Raw genomic sequence first — 15810 nt, 5'->3', positions numbered from 1 at the left:
TTTGCGCTTCAGCGCGGCCGGGGGTGTGCTCTCAAAAATTTTTTACTGATAGGGGTGCGTGATCAAAAAAGTTTGGAGACCCCTGGTCTAGACCATAGGTTTTTGTCTAATCTGGTCTTAAAAATCTCCATTGATGGGGATTCCACAGCCTCCCCATGTAAACTGTTCCAGTGCTTAACTGTCCATATAGTTAGAAAGCTTTTCCTAATATCTAGCCTAAATCTCCCTACTCGTCCTACCCTTGAAAAACAATTGATAACCATCCTACTTATAACAACCATTTAAATATGTAAAACTATGAAGTGTCCCCTATCTTCTCTTATCTAGTCTAAACATGCCCAGTTATTTCAATCTTTCCTCATAGGTCAGGTTTTCTAAATCTTTTATCGTGTTTGTTGCTCTCTTGGCCCCCTCTCTAATTTGGTCACTTCTTTCTTAGAGTAGTGCCCAAAACTGGACACAGTACTCCAGCTGAAGCTTCATTAGTATCCAGTAGAGCAGACATTGCCTCCCATGTCGTACATATTACTGTCCTGTGAATACATCCCAAAATGACGTCTATTTTTGCAATAGCATCACATTGTTAACTCACTCGGTATACGATCTGCTATAACTCCAGATCGTTTTCTGTAGTGCCACTGCCTGGTCAGTTATTCCCCATTTTATATTTGTGCATTTGATTTTTCCTCTTGCATCCTATTCCCCATCCTACTCCTCTCTAGTCCCCAATTTTGTATCTGAGTGTTTTCCTTTGTATTTATTATCACTGAATCTTTCCTAGTTTACAGCCCATACTGCTTTAATTTGTCCAAGGTAATTTGCAGATTGTTTTTGTCCTTTGCTGTGTTTGCACATTTCCAGTGTTGGTGTCATTTTCAAATTTGATCATGGCTGAATTTACATTAAAATAACCCCCAAAAAAGTAGGGCATGAAAGTCATGAAGGAGGCCGAGGTTACTGTATTGGGCTGGGCTACAGTTAGCAGGTAGACTCACTGTTTGACAGATACAGACACTCATAGATGCACCTCTGAGGGTCACCTGGAAATAGTTGGTGTTCGACAGGGTCCCCAGTGTGCAGTTTGAGAACTGTGAAATTGACTGTTTTGATACCATTGAATAGTTGCTATGTAGTTCATATGATTACTCCAGTATTTTATGTCAAATGTTGATATGTATATTATTTTATTCTTATTTCTACTTGTTATATTTTTTTTCCCCTCTGTGCTGCCATTCCATGCAGAAATCCCTTTTACTGGCTTTTGTTTCAGCCCAATTTTCCCCAGCTAGTCATAGATTCATAGATTCTAGGACTGGAAGGGACCTCGAGGTCATCGAGTCCAGTCCCCTGCCCGCATGGCAGGACCAAATACTGTCTAGACCATCCCTGATAGACATTTATCTAACCTACTCTTAAATATCTCCAGAGATGGAGATTCCACAACCTCCCTAGGCAATTTATTCCAGTGTTTAACCACCCTGACAGTTAGGAACTTTTTCCTAATGTCCAACCTAGACCTCCCTTGCTGCAGTTTAATCCCGCATATCCGTGATACCTTCTGTCTTCTACTTCTCTCCTATACACCAAATATGTGCCACTCCCAATTAAAGTTCCCTGTGACCTTCTAGCTGCTGCTTTTAACATCATTCCTTAGCCCCAAAATAAATTGACTCCCATTTTTCCACACTAATTCAGCCAGTAGAATTCCCCCCCCCCTTGACTTCCTTTTCCTGCCCCCAGACAGTTGACTTCTTGACTCCAAGAGACCCTGGAATGACTTTTCAGCAACTGTTTCTTCACTATCACCTCACTGTCGTCCTCTGCCATGTAGAGCATGCTTCAGCTGTTTAGGTTAAGGATCCCACTGCACTTCATTTCCTGGGAAAAGAGTATTGGGTCCCTGCCAACTTCCTTGAGTTTCCAGTTTTCTGCCCTTTTTTTTGAGGTTCAGTGGATAAAGAAAAAAGAGTAGGAGTTTGAAGACCACTTGCCTTGTACTTCTATGGCAGAGAGGGTGGGTTGAGCCCCCCTGTTGTGTTTTTTCAGCCCATCTTCCTTTTTCCATTCAGGCTGGTTTCATTGTCCCCCGGGTAAATTAAACCAATCAGACTCCTCCTCCTTTAACTCAAATATGTTGTAAATACATACTGATACTTTAGATTTTAATAAAATTAAATTGTTTTAAAACATGTCTATTTTTTAATGTAAGGAATGATGTATATTCAATATTGTATGTTAAGAAACATTTTAACATGTTTTAGAGTTCAAAACTGACATTGAACTTTATTTTTCACGTTTACAGAAGTGTTACCAATGATTTTATATAGGGCCCTACCAAATTCATAGCCGTGAAAAACGCGTCATGACCATGAAATCAGGTCTTTTGTGTACTTTTACCCTACTATACAAATTTCATTTCCCAAACTGGGGGTCCTGACCCAAAAGAGGGTCACGGGGGGGGGGGGGGGTCACAAGGTTATTGTAGGGGGGTTGTGGTATTGCCACTCTTTCTTCTGCACTGTTCAGAGTTTGGTGGTCATAGAGCAGTGGTGGGTGGCCAGGCACCCAGCTCTGAAGGCAGTGCCTTGCCAGCAGCAGTGCAGAAGGATGGCAATAACATACCATGCCATCTTTCCTTCTGTGCCACTACTGGCAGCGGCGCAGAAGTCAGGGTGGCAATACCACAATCCCCCTACAATAATCTTGTGACCCCCACCCAAAACTCTCTTTTGGATCAGGACCCACACAGATAAAACACTGAAATTTCAGATATTTAAATACCTGAAATCATGAAATTTAAAAATCCTATGCCAGTGAAATTGACCAAAATGGACTGTGAATTTGGTAGGGCCCTATTTATAATATTTGTTGTTGCTATGTGGCTGCATTAAGTTTTTTTCTCTAACAGAACGTTTCATAGCCATCAACTACTTTGGGGTCTTCGAGCCTGGCTTTTCCTCATTGTGGGTCAATTGCCAACATGCCTTCTCTGATTAAGGGGGAAAAAAAACAGTGGTGGTATCTCGCAACATCTAAGTGTATTACGTAAATCTTCCTCTTTTCGTACATGATTTAATTAGGAGTTAAATAGTTAACAATGTTGACCTTTAAAATATCATTAGTATCTCCGCTAATGAAACAGTTTACATCTAAGAGCTATTGCAGTCATCACTCTCTCTTACAGTCAAATCTTATTTTCAAGGTTTTCTTTACAACCATAATATTTTAACAGACATGTTTTAAAAGAGAGCTCAGATTCGGATTTCAATTGTGGCATATCATCTACTCTCCAACTGTTCCTTTGGGCTCCCCAACCTCTGAGGTGTGTCCTGCAATTTGGGAAACACTGGTTTAATGTTTCAGCTGTACTGGTAGAGTGGGTGGCGAGTGGTTTTTATATCTGTCTACTTTTGGATTTTATATGCCTGCCTATCACTGTGCTTTTAACACCTGATATGTAAAATACCTAGTGAAATTCATGGAATCTCTCTGTTCTCTGTTTAGGGGCTAGAAGTTTTTTTGGTCAAAGTGGGGGTAGAGTTAGGGGTTGGTTTTTTTTGGTAGATAAGGTGTCATATTGTGACTGTCATTCTACCTATGGTGGAAAGGCTTTTTGAAAAAGGAAGGTTTTGAAGCTTTTCCTAAAGATGATCAGACTATAGATTTGGCTGATCGCCTGTGGAAATTTGTTCCATAACAAGATAACCTCAACTGAGTGCCTTGTCCCCAGCTATTATGTGCTTCATCCTGTGCTTTGCATTTGCATTGTCCTAGATAAGCACAGCTTCCAGTGGTTTATAAATCACAATGTAGTCTTTATGGGGTTTGATCCAATAATTGCTTTGAAGATTAGAACCAAGGCCTTAAACTGGCAAAGGAAACTGCCTGGGAGCTAGTCAAGAGACCAGAGCACAGGCTTGATGTGCTCACCACTTCCTAAGCCAGAGAGAAGGTGGGCAATTGAATTTTCTTTTTTGTGTGATTTGTCTATATGTATTCCATTTTTGGTGTGCTTGCACCCCATGCTGGTGAGATCAGATTATTTTTAATAGCCTGTGCCCTCGATGCCTTCTCGCTCCTTGTAGCTCAGGGCATAAAGCAGTGGTCCCCAAATTTTTTTATGTCATGTGCTCCGCTCCCCCCCCAATAATGGAATCTGTCCATGCCCCTACAGCACCCCCAAGCGATGCAGCCAGGAGCTGGAGCTGTGATCAAGAGCCTCAGCTTGGCCAGAGCTGGAGCCATGGTTGGGAGTGGGGACAGAGCTGTGTCTGGGGCCGGAATAGGGCCAAGGCCAGGACCGGGGGTGGGGTTGGAGCAGAGCTGGGGCCAGAGAGGCTGGGTGGTGCTCCCTCCCTGCCCCCTGTGGGGGCTGGCACAGGCTCCATCGCATCTAGGGGCGTGCGACCCACAGTTTGGGGACTACTGGCATAAAAAATGGGATGGCCACAACCATCCTTTAATTTCTTCTTACTGCTAGGGTTGCAAGACAGATCCCCTGCAGTAACTGCATCTCTGAGCACTATGTTATAGTTGTTGTTCTAGCGTAGTATAATTTAGCCCGTTAGCAAAAAGGAGGGCCTCAGGTCTGGGAGAAGCTCCCTGCATCAGACTTCCCATTCCTCAGCAAGCTCATATAGAAGCCTGTTAGGCCAATTACAACTCATCTAATGGAAGTTAACATTCTGGATTTAGCTTAATCTGGATGTGGAACTGAAACCACCATAGTATCACTGATGGATGATCTCCTGTCAATGGACAGAGGTTAGACATCGATTCTCATCCTCCAGGACCTCTTTGCAGTATTTGACACTGACCATGAGAAAAAAGTCTCACTTGAAAGAGGTGGCAGACACCCAATGAGTAGTGATGGGAAACTGCATCTCCACACAGCTCTACCTATCCTTCTCCATGTAAGACCACACTATTGCTAAGGTGGCCCAGTGCTTGTATGAGATCTGATCTTGGATGAAGAACTGGCTGAAGCAGAACCCAAGCAAGACAGAGGTGATGTTGGTGGATAGAGGGGAAGGTACTTTGAAGAACTTGCAGCAATGGTGCAGTCTCCATTGGTTGAAGATACACACCCATAATCTAAGGGTACTCTTGTATTCCCTGCTGATGGTGACTCCCCACATGTAACACTTTCTACTATCCTTGCTTGGCCAGGAATGTCTATCCCATTCTGGTGGATGAGGATCTGGTCTCTGTTGTTTGCCTTCATCACCTCTTGCCTGGATTATAGTATATCTGGGCATGAAGCCTTCTGCACTTAAGAAACTCCAACTTGTTCAAAACAGTGCAGCAACACAGTCTACTACAAACATATCAGAATTGTCCTCTCTACTCTGGTTTCCCATAGGATTTCAAATCAAGTTCAAGGTCTCAGTCCTTATTTTTGAATCACTCTGTGAATATCTAAAAGATCATTTAAAACTCTGGGACTAAGGAAGTGGTTAACAACTATGCTCCTTGGGTAGAATGGAACGCTCAACAATAAGAACATAGCTTGTATGTGTGAGAGACAGAGACTGCCATCAGAGAAAGTTGAGACTGGGAATGATCTTTCTCATGAACTATGAACCATTACAAACCTCACCACTATCCTGTTGCTGACCATGCCATTTGCAGTCAGGCCTACTGGTGAAAGCGAGAATTCGACCTGTCAGTTAGTTGGGGCCAGAATGGGTAGAGTCCAGGAAACGAGTCAAGGGTCAGTACCGGAGAGGGACAAGCTGAATGCCAGAACCTGTAGGGTCAATTGGAGTCATAAACCAGAGATCGAGGGGAGAGAACAAACAATATGTGACAGATGTGAAGTCACATTGCTTAATGTACTACTAGCCGCTGCTGATACTATGGTGATAAGTACAATATAAACCTCTATATAGAATTGATACAGCAGAGTTAGTCTCCAGGATTTAAATCCTGTCCAACCTACAAGACAGCTGTCCCCATTAACTATGGACAATAAGTGCCTCTTTTGCCTTTGTGAAGCAAATATGCCAGACAAGTGTTCAATATGCCACTCGTTTCAAAAGAGGACACAAAGCAAGGGAATCAGCCCTTAAATTCTTCCTTGTGGAAGGATCCATGAGAGCCTCTCTTGAGCTCTAGGGGAAAGAGACTGGAGCAGATAACGGTGGTGGTAGTGATGGTAAGCCATAGGTCCACCCGAAGCTCCACAGCCACTGATTGGTGAAAGTCTTACTACTCAACTGTGGAGTCAGCAAGAGCCTCCAAATCCTCCTTAGCTCAGTCGTCAGACGAAAGGGGGAAAGGAGCATTGTTCCCAGGGTGATTGGAAGACGTAGATCTCCCTCACTGACACAGAGTAGGTCCAAGCCAGGAGGCAGTGCCAAGGGCTCGATTGGTGCCAATTGATATTGGAACAATCTCAGCATCACTTACACAAGCAGCTCATTTCCCATCACCATTGAAGAATCCAGCAACAAAGTACCTAGTGCCAACATCTGTGCCTTTTGTTCGTCTTCAGAAACGGTTGGCACTGAAAGACTCTGAGGTGGTACCAGGGTCCCTGATACTGATTATGAAGCACTCCATACAATCACATGTAGCACTGACTACACTCCTCGCTAATGTGGAGAAATTGCTCCCAATGAGATTTCATAATTTTTGTTAGCGTTTAAGGCCAGAGTGATGGTTTTCTGAGGACTGGTGAGCTATTGCTTTTTTTCAATGACTTTGGCAGGCATGTTTCTCTGAAGAAAGCGATAACAATTTCATTAGTAGTGGGATAGTTGTTAATCAGTAGTGGGGTTTTTTTTTGTTTGTTTGTTTTAGTTTTGGGTGTGTTTCACAGGTTGTTCTGCTATTTTTAGGAATTCTTGTGCTTCAGCAAGTGTGATGGGCCAAACTCAGTTAGCATCATAGAATCATAGCACTGGAAGTGACCTCGAGAGGTCTAGTCCAGTCCCCTGCACTCAAGACAGGACTAAGTATTATCTACACCATCCCCAACAGGTGTTTGTCTAACCTGCTCATAAAAATCTACAATGATGGAGATTCCACAACCTCCCTAGGCAATTTATTCTAGTGTTTAACCACCCTGACAGTTAAGAAGTTTTTCCTAATGTCCCACCTAAATGTCCCCTGCTGCAATTTAAGCCCATTGCTTCTTGTCCTATCCTAAGAGGTTAAGAAGAACAATTCTTCTCCCTCCTCCTTGTAATAACCTTTGATATACTTGAAAACTGTTATCGTGTCCGCTCAGTCTTCTCTTTCCCAGAGTAAACAAACCCAATTTTTTCAATCTTCCCTCATAGGTCATGTTTTCTAGGCCTTTAATCATTTTTGTTGCTCTTCTCTGGACTTCCTCTAATTTGTCCACATCTTTCCTGAAATGTGGCACCCAGAACTGGACACAATACTCCAGTTGAGGCCTAATCAGTGCGGAGTAGAGCGGAAGAATTACTTCTCATGTCTTGCTTGCAACAGTCCTGCTAATACATCCTAGAATGATGTTCACTTTTTTTGCAACAGTGTTAGACTGTTGACTCATATTTAGTTTGTGGTCCACTATGACCCTCAGGTCCCTTTCCGCAGTACCCCTTTCGAGGCAGTCATTTCCCATTTTGTATGTGTGCAAGTGATTGCTCCTTCCTAAGTGGAGTACTTTGCATTTGTCCTTATTGAATTTCATTCTGTTTCTTCAGACCATTTCTCCAGTTTGTCCAGATCATTTTGAATTTTAATCCTATTCTCCAAAGCACTTGCAACTCCTCCCAGCTTGGTATTTTCCACAAACTTTATAAGTGTATTCTCTATGCCATTATCTAAATCACTGATGAAGATATTGAGCAGAACCAGACCCAGAACTGATCCCTGTAGGACCCCTGATTATGCCTTTCCAGCATGATTGTGAACCACTGATAACTAGTCTCTGGGAATGATTTTCCAACCAGTTTTGCACCCATCCTATAGTAGCTCCATCTAGCTTGCATTTCCCTATTTTGTTTGAGAAGGTCATGCGAGACAGTATCAAAAGCTTTACTAAAATCAAGATATACCTTGTCTACTGCTTCCTCCCCCCCATCCACAAGGCTTGTTACCCTGTCAAAGAAAGCTATCAGGTTGGTTTGACACGATTTGTTCTTGACAAATCCATGTTGACTGTTATTTATCACCTTATTATCTTCTATGTGTCTGCAAATTGATTGCTTAATTATTTGCTCCATTATCTTTCCCGGTACAGAAATTAAGCTGACTGGTCTGTAATTCTCCAGGTTGTCCTTATTTCCCTTTTTATTGATTGGCACTATATTTGCCCTTTTCCAGTCTTCTGGAATCTTACCCGTCTTCCATGACTTTTCAAAGATAATCGCTAATGGCTCAGATATCTCCTCAGTCAGCTTCTTGTGTATTCTAGCATGCATTTCATCAGGCCCTGGTTACTTGAAGACATCTAATTTGTCCACATTAAGAGTTGTAGTGCTGCCTTAGTCCTTATATTCTGAGGCTTCTGAGTTGGAGTTGGACTCGTACCACTATGACTATAGTAGGAGCAGAAGGTCATCCTTCAGGCACCATAGGAGGTGCCGACCGAGGCAATGGGCCCCTCAATGGCAGAACCCAGCTCAGTGACCCTTCTGGACTCCATGGGCTTTCCACCGAGCCCAGGGTTGGAGCCAACACTCGCTCGGGTGCCGCTTCAGTTGTCTGCTACCTTTGTCCCACCACGTCCAGCGGCCGAGTAGCTACCTCCGGCATCGATGCCAGTATCTGCATCAACATTGACGATGTCTGCACCAACGGCGGTGCCCCCTTTGGCAGTTTCCTTGGCACCAAAGGTGTCAGTGGCTCAAGTCATGATGCCAACAGCGCCCTTGGCACCGACTGCGGCTCCTGCAACGGCACTGGCACTGATGCCATTATTGATACTGCCTGCGCCGAAGTCGATGACCACCACGGTGCAGACACACCACCTGAGTGCCTCCAGCACTAATGTGGGGTGCGATATCAATGCCGGCGCTCTTTTCAGCACCGAGACCAGCGAGCCCCAGCCCATCACTGTCCCCGTCGGCTCACGTGATCCCTCTGGCGGGGATGGAAGGGAACAACCACCTCCCTTAGTGGCTTCATCCTCATCTTCCCTGGATGATGCGCACACAGAAGCTACCATTGCCCCTGCCCTGGAAGACTCCAGGGTGTTGCAGCAGTTGCTGCGCCAGGTTGCACAGGGTCTGGGTATTAGGGCAGAAGAAGTTACATATGATGCAGACCCTATTCTGGCCCCTTCGGGCCCTTCCTGTATAGCCTTACCGCTAATTAAAACAATCATGGACCCGACCAAGACCATGTGGCAGATCCCGGCCTCCCTACCACCAGGCACAATGAGTGGCGCTACGTTGTGCCCTCCAAGAGCTATGAACACTTAAACACCCACACACAAGCTGACTGTCTGGATGCTGCAAACCAGAGAGAAAGAGGCAGGGTTTTCAAGGCCCTTTCCCCAAGAATAGGGACGCAAAAAAGCTTGATCTATTCGAACGGAGGATATACTCTACAGTGGGACTACAACTCCGCATTTCCAACCAATAGGCCATCGTCAGTAGGTATGCCTACAATTCTTGCTCAGTAGTGGCTAAGTTTATGGAGTTGCTCCCCCCGGACTCCTGGACCGCGTTCTCGGCTTTGGTCAAGGAGGGAAGGTTGATCTCCGGGGTGTAGCCATGAGAAGGGGCTCATGGCTCCAGGTATCGGCTCTCCCCTTTGAAGTCCAACAAATGATACAGGACCTGCCTTTCGAAGGTGAGAGACTATTTTCTGAGAAAACAGACAAAAGGCTAAATAGCCTGACGGACTCCAGAGCCACCCTCAGGTCCTTGGGCCTCTGTATGCCCTCCAATCAGCGGAGACCCAGCCTACCCAGAAGTTCGGTCAGCAGAACTGCCAAGATGGCTTCAGAAGGCATAACAGAAGTGGCAGGAGAAGGCCACGTCAACTTTCTGGCCAGAGCTTGGGACAACCAAAGCTGTCTTCGGGCCCCAAGCATGCCTTTTGAAGTCATGGTCAAGGACAGTGTACCACACCTGGCAATGGATCCACCCCTCCTTACCTTCTCGTCCCGACTATCCCCTTTCTACTGTGCATAGTCCCGTATAACCTCAGACTGATGGATGCTTGGCATGGTAGAGAGGGGATACTCCATCCAATTCGGTGCCCTCCAGCCCTTCCACCCCCCTTCCCCATCCCTTTTCAGGTACCCTTCTCACAAGTAACTCCTTCTCCAAGAGATGCAGTTGTTCCTATCTTTAGGGGCAGTGGAGGAGGTTCCTCAGGAGCACAGGGCTGAGGGCTTTTATTCCCAGTATTTCCTAATACCAAAAGCGGCCTCAGGCCCATCTTGGACCTGTGGGAACTCAAAAAGTTTATAAAGAAAATCAAGTTCCGCATGATCTCTTTTGGCCTCCATCATTCCCTCATTGGATCCAGCAGACTGGTATACCGCCCTCAACTTGAAGGACGCATACTTTCATATTGCGATTACTCAGCCCCACAGGAAGTACCTCAGGTTCGTGGTGAACAACACCCACTATCAATTCGTAGTCCTCCTGTTAGTCATGTCAGCAGCACCTTGAGTTTTCACCTAGTGCATGGCAGTCGTCGCCATGTTTCTGCGTAGGCATCATGTTCACATGTTTCCTTACCTCGACAACTGGCTTCGCTCCAAGACCCAAGTGGAGGCTCAAGTCAAGTTTATCAGAGCCACCTTTGTCGACCTGGGTCTCGTTTTTAAATGAAGCAAAGTGCACTCTGTCCCCCATCCAGAGGATAGAGTTTATAGGAGCAATATTGGACTTGACCCAGGCCAGGGCATACCTGCTGCAAGGGAGGTTTCAGGCCCTCACCGATAACATTCAAGGCCTCAGACGGTTTCCCACCATAACAGCAGGAAACTGCCTGAAGCTTCTGGGACACATGGCTTGTACCTATGCGGTGCAGCATGCCAGGCTCAGACTACGACCTCTTTAGTCGTGGCTGGCGTCAGTATACCTGGCTCAGGGGGTCTCCTTCGCCACTCCGCAGCCAGGTCTTGCTCTCCACATCGTCAGAGAGCTAAGAGTGGTGCACCTGGTGTGCCAGGTCTTCTGGGCATACTTAGTGGGACAATGTGTGTATCAGTCATAATGGACAACACCACTTCAATGTTCTACATCAACAAGTGGGGGCGCACACTCCTCTCCACTGTGACAGGAAGCCCTCATGCTGTGGGACTTCTGTGTAGAACATTCAATACACCTGCAAGCGTTGCACCTCCCCGGGGAACAGAACGAACTGGCGGGTCACCTCAGTAGATCATTTCACAGCCACGAGTGGTCCGTTCGTCCGGATGTTGCGATTTCAATCTTCTACAGGTGGGGCTTTCCCCAGATAGACCTATTCGCCATATGACACAACAGGAAGTGCCAACAGTTCTGCTCCCTCCAAAACCACAGCCTGGGCTCCAGAGCGGATGTGTTCCTCCTCCACTGGGGAGATTGTCTCCTATATGTCTTTCCGCCCATACCACTTGTTCACAAGGTGCTCCTCAAGATCCGGAGGGAACGAGCTCAGGTTATATTGATAGCTCCAGCATGGGCCTAACCTCACTGGTACACATCTCTCCTAGACATGTCCGTGGAAGCCCCAGTCACCCTGCCGCTCTTCCTGGACCTTCTCACGCAAGATCATGGTCATCTTCAACATCCGAACCTCGATTTACTTCACGTCATGGCGTGGAAGCTCCATGGATGAACCTGATGGAGCTGTCCTGTTCAGAACAGGTTAGACACGTCCTCCTTGGCAGCAAAAAACCTTCCACAAGAGCCATCTATGTTGCCAAGTGGAAGACGTTTTCAATCTGGTCGGCGCAGCACCATTCGTCCCTGACGCTGGCCCCGGCGCCGCTTATTCTGGACTACCTTCTCAGTCTGAAGCAGCAGGGGCTTTTGTTGTCATCAATAAGGGTGCATTTAGCCACCATCTAGGCCTTTCACCCGGTTGAGGAGGGCCGCTTGGTGTTTGCTAACCTTACGGTCAGCCAGTTTTTAAAAGGACTCGACAGGCTATATCCTCATGTCCGACAGCCTGTCCCAGCCTGGGACCTCAACCTGGTCCTTTCTAGACTAATGGGACCACCCTTCGAGTCCTTGGCAATGTGCTCTCTCTATCTCTTAGAATATGGCATTCCTGGTGGTGATAACCTCGGCCAGCAGGGTATCTGAATTCAGGGCCCTAACATCCGAGCCCCCTTATACTGTGTTTTATAAGGACAAGGTGCAGCTCAGACCTCATCCTTCTTTCTTTCCAAAGGTGGTGTCGCAGTTTCACATCAAACAGGACATCTTTCTCCCGGTATTCTACCTAAGCCGCATTCCAGTGGCAGGGAGCAGACACTCCCCTGTGGATGTCCACAGTGCGCTAGCCTTTTATATTGAGAGAACGAAGCCGTTCAGAAAATTGGTCCAGAATGAATTTGTGGCAATGGCAGATAGAATGAAAGGTCTGCCTGTGTCATCACAATGCATTTGTCATGGATCGCATCCTGCATCTGGGAATGCTACAACCTGGAGGGAGTTCCCGCACCCCCAATCGCTGCGCAGTCCACCAGGGCACAGGCTTTGTCAACAGTGTTCCTGCCACAGGTTCAGAAAATTTTTGCAGAGCAGCGATGTGGTCCTCTATCCACGCTTTCACCATGCACTGTGCGATTACTCAGCAGGCCAGAGACGATGTGGCCTTTGGAGAAGCAGTGCTCCAGTCAGTGAATGACTCCGACCCCGCCTCTTGATCTTGGGCTTGTGGGTCACCTGATTGGAATCCACATGAACAAGCACTCGAAGAAAGAACAAGATGAGTAACCCTTACAGTTCTTCGAGATGTGTTGTTCATGTCCGTTCCAGTACCCACTCTCTGTCGGAGTAGCCGACAAGAAGGAATTGAGGGGGTGGCTCTATATTGGGCCCCATGAGGCGCGACTCCAGGGGGCGCCCAGGCTGACTACTGTGCGCGTGCGCCCACACACACCATATTGGAATGGACATGAACAACACATCTTGAAGAACAACAGTTACGAGAAGGTGAGTAACTGTTTGTTTTTTACACTGACAGAAGTGATACAGTAGACATAGCCTTAGAGCAGCTACACTAGAGAGCTTACAGTGGCATGCATAGCTGTATTGGTTACAGCTGTGCCACTGTAAGTTCTCAACTGTAACCATAGCCTTTGTTTTATTTCCTTCACTTAGCTTCCAAGCCCATGGGAGGAGCTTCCTTGCATATAGCATTTCCAAGGTGCAATAGGACCATTAATCAATCCTTTGTATTGTGATGTTTCTTGATGGCCCGTTTGATTTTTATAGCCTTTCTGGATGGGGCGACGATTCCTGTACCTCAGTTTACAAGTTAATAGCAAACATTTTCAAAGTTATAAAGCAAAACTTACATATTTTATTATAGCATGGAATACTGACATTAAACATGGGACTAAAGCATGTAGCAACTTACAGGCATTTCATATAGTCTAAGCACTAAACACATTCTTATAAGACTAATACCTGTTTTGAGTAAAACTAACATACAGCTGAGCTGGTCTGGTCTCCGGATACGAATTTGTTAGTTCTTAGCTAATGCCTCCAGTCCTGGTAAGAACTGGCTTGCCAGTGTCAGTCAGATTCTGAAATTTATATGGCATAATCAGGAGTGATGCTTCAGTGTATGGTGATATGTATGACTTTTCTCCCTGTAAGGAAAGTAGATATACACATAAGAATAGATAGATTTTAAGTAGCACATAGTACTAGTCTGTGCAGACCTTTGGATTTTTGTTTGTTTTGTCCAGGTGGTTAGGCAGGAAATCGCACAAGTAGACAAATTCTTGGCATGAGTTTGGAAAAGATGCTGTAGTCCTGGCACTTGTTGAAGCCAATGACAGACAAATAATCCTATAACCTGATTAAGAGAGCAGAAACTGAAAAATAGTTTTCTTGAAAATATTGCCACCATCTGCCTTATTACCACATAATAGAATGACAAATTTGGAACACTCATCTGAAAAAATGGACAGATAAATACACAGTTGTAACAGAATAAAATCATACTGTTGTTGCCAGTTCTTGCTAATACTAAAGCAGAATCATAACCAGGGAATTTATTGGTTAATTTTAGAAGTAAAATATATTTAATTGTTCTGTTACCAGATAAATGCTGTATTCAAGCTAAGGGTTGTCTCCATTCTCATGTGAAATGCCCAGTATTTATATGAGCAACATATTTTGGATATGGCTATTTCTTAAACTATAGTTACATTGCAGAACTGAGCCTGTTCACTGTAAATATGTGAAATATTTTCCGATTTTGACAATTCTGTGAAAATAAGTGTACAGTGAACATTTTCAACCTGTTCCTGAGTAGCTGGGGGTGACATTAGTGGCCACTGCTGGAGAGTGTAGTAGTGCCTACCAACAGATTGGGATATTTGATAGTGGCCAGAACTCCTTTAAAATGGTATTGCTGGAAGTAGGAGACACCATTCAAGTTGGGGCAAGCCCAGCTTTCTGTGCTTTCCCCACACAGTAACCATTGGTATGTAGAATGTATTGAACCAGCCACAGCAAGGCACCAAGTCAGATTAGGCAATGTTAACGAAGACCACCTTGCCCATATTTCTTGATGATAGAAACTAACTCCAAAGGAGGCAAACGGTTGGACCGATATGGTAGGGATGTCTGTGATAGTGGAACTGTACCTTCCTGCCTCAACACTCCCCTTGTATTATACCAGCAGGAAGGAGACTGGAGAGTGGGAGGAGCCAGGAGTGCCCAGCTAATGACTGTGGAGGGGCAAAGAAGCAGCATTAAACTGCGAGTGTAGCCATGGGAGAACTTTTTCATGTTTTCTTATTTTATGCAAAAATATGCATGTCATTGTGTGGTGAATTACAAACGTATGGAAAGCTAATAAATGTGACAACATCTCTACAGTATATTTTCAACTTAAAGGATATGTTCTGTACTTCAAGCAGGTGGAAATGAAAATTAGTACTAGAATATTTAGCGAGAATATAATTTTGAACTGTGTAGGAGCACATTTAATTTTCAACTAAAAGCATAGTTTTAGGAAGTGTTGTAGTTTTGGAAAGTATTGAATTATGAAAGCCTAAATTTTCAAAAGTAACCAGTGTGTTTGGGTGCCTCAATTTGGGGGACCCAAGTTTTGAGAGATTATTTTAAAGCAGCCTGATTTTTTTTTAAAGTTTGTTGCTCATCATTGTCTGAACATGAGGCCTCAAGATGTCTCAAGTTGGGCACCCAAAAATTTGAGGCATTATATCACTAGTTTCTTTTGAAAATTATGCTGAAGAGCTTTCAGTGACGACTCCATAAAATCTTAGGGGCAGTGAACCTTACTCCTTGCTGAGGTTCTCATTACATCAACAGTAGGAGATATGCAGAACATTTTTATAGTATAGTTGCTGACAATATTCTAAATTGTGTTTTAATGTTGCATTTTATCTCATTCATTATCTGCCTAAGTTTGGTTGTATAAGTATGCCTAACTCTTACTGTTTTTAACAAATACAGATAAAAAATATTAGCAAACTGTTAATGAGGGTTGAAATAATGTACATAAGCCTGGTATTCTTTCAACAGGTTTGTATTATTGGGGCACTCTACATTGCATCTTTATTTGAACTTCCTTAATTTCAGTACTAATTTCTTCATCGCCATGATTAATAGTCTTTTATCTCTCTGAAACACAGATTGCTTTATACCAGAACTGAATATTTTAATCTGCATTTTAATTTGT

At 44.7% G+C, this 15810-nt stretch overlaps 1 protein-coding gene across 9 annotated transcripts in view; it reads left to right on the top strand.

Moving 5' to 3' along the window:
- PDS5B (PDS5 cohesin associated factor B) overlaps positions 1–15810 on the top strand; it is a 276903-nt gene that overhangs the window by 147269 nt on the left and 113824 nt on the right. The window lies entirely within an intron of this gene.

This window comes from Chrysemys picta, chromosome 1 (assembly GCF_011386835.1).
Source record: "Chrysemys picta bellii isolate R12L10 chromosome 1, ASM1138683v2, whole genome shotgun sequence".
NCBI lineage: Eukaryota > Metazoa > Chordata > Testudines > Emydidae > Chrysemys > Chrysemys picta.
This window is presented reverse-complemented; position numbering and strand designations above follow the sequence as displayed.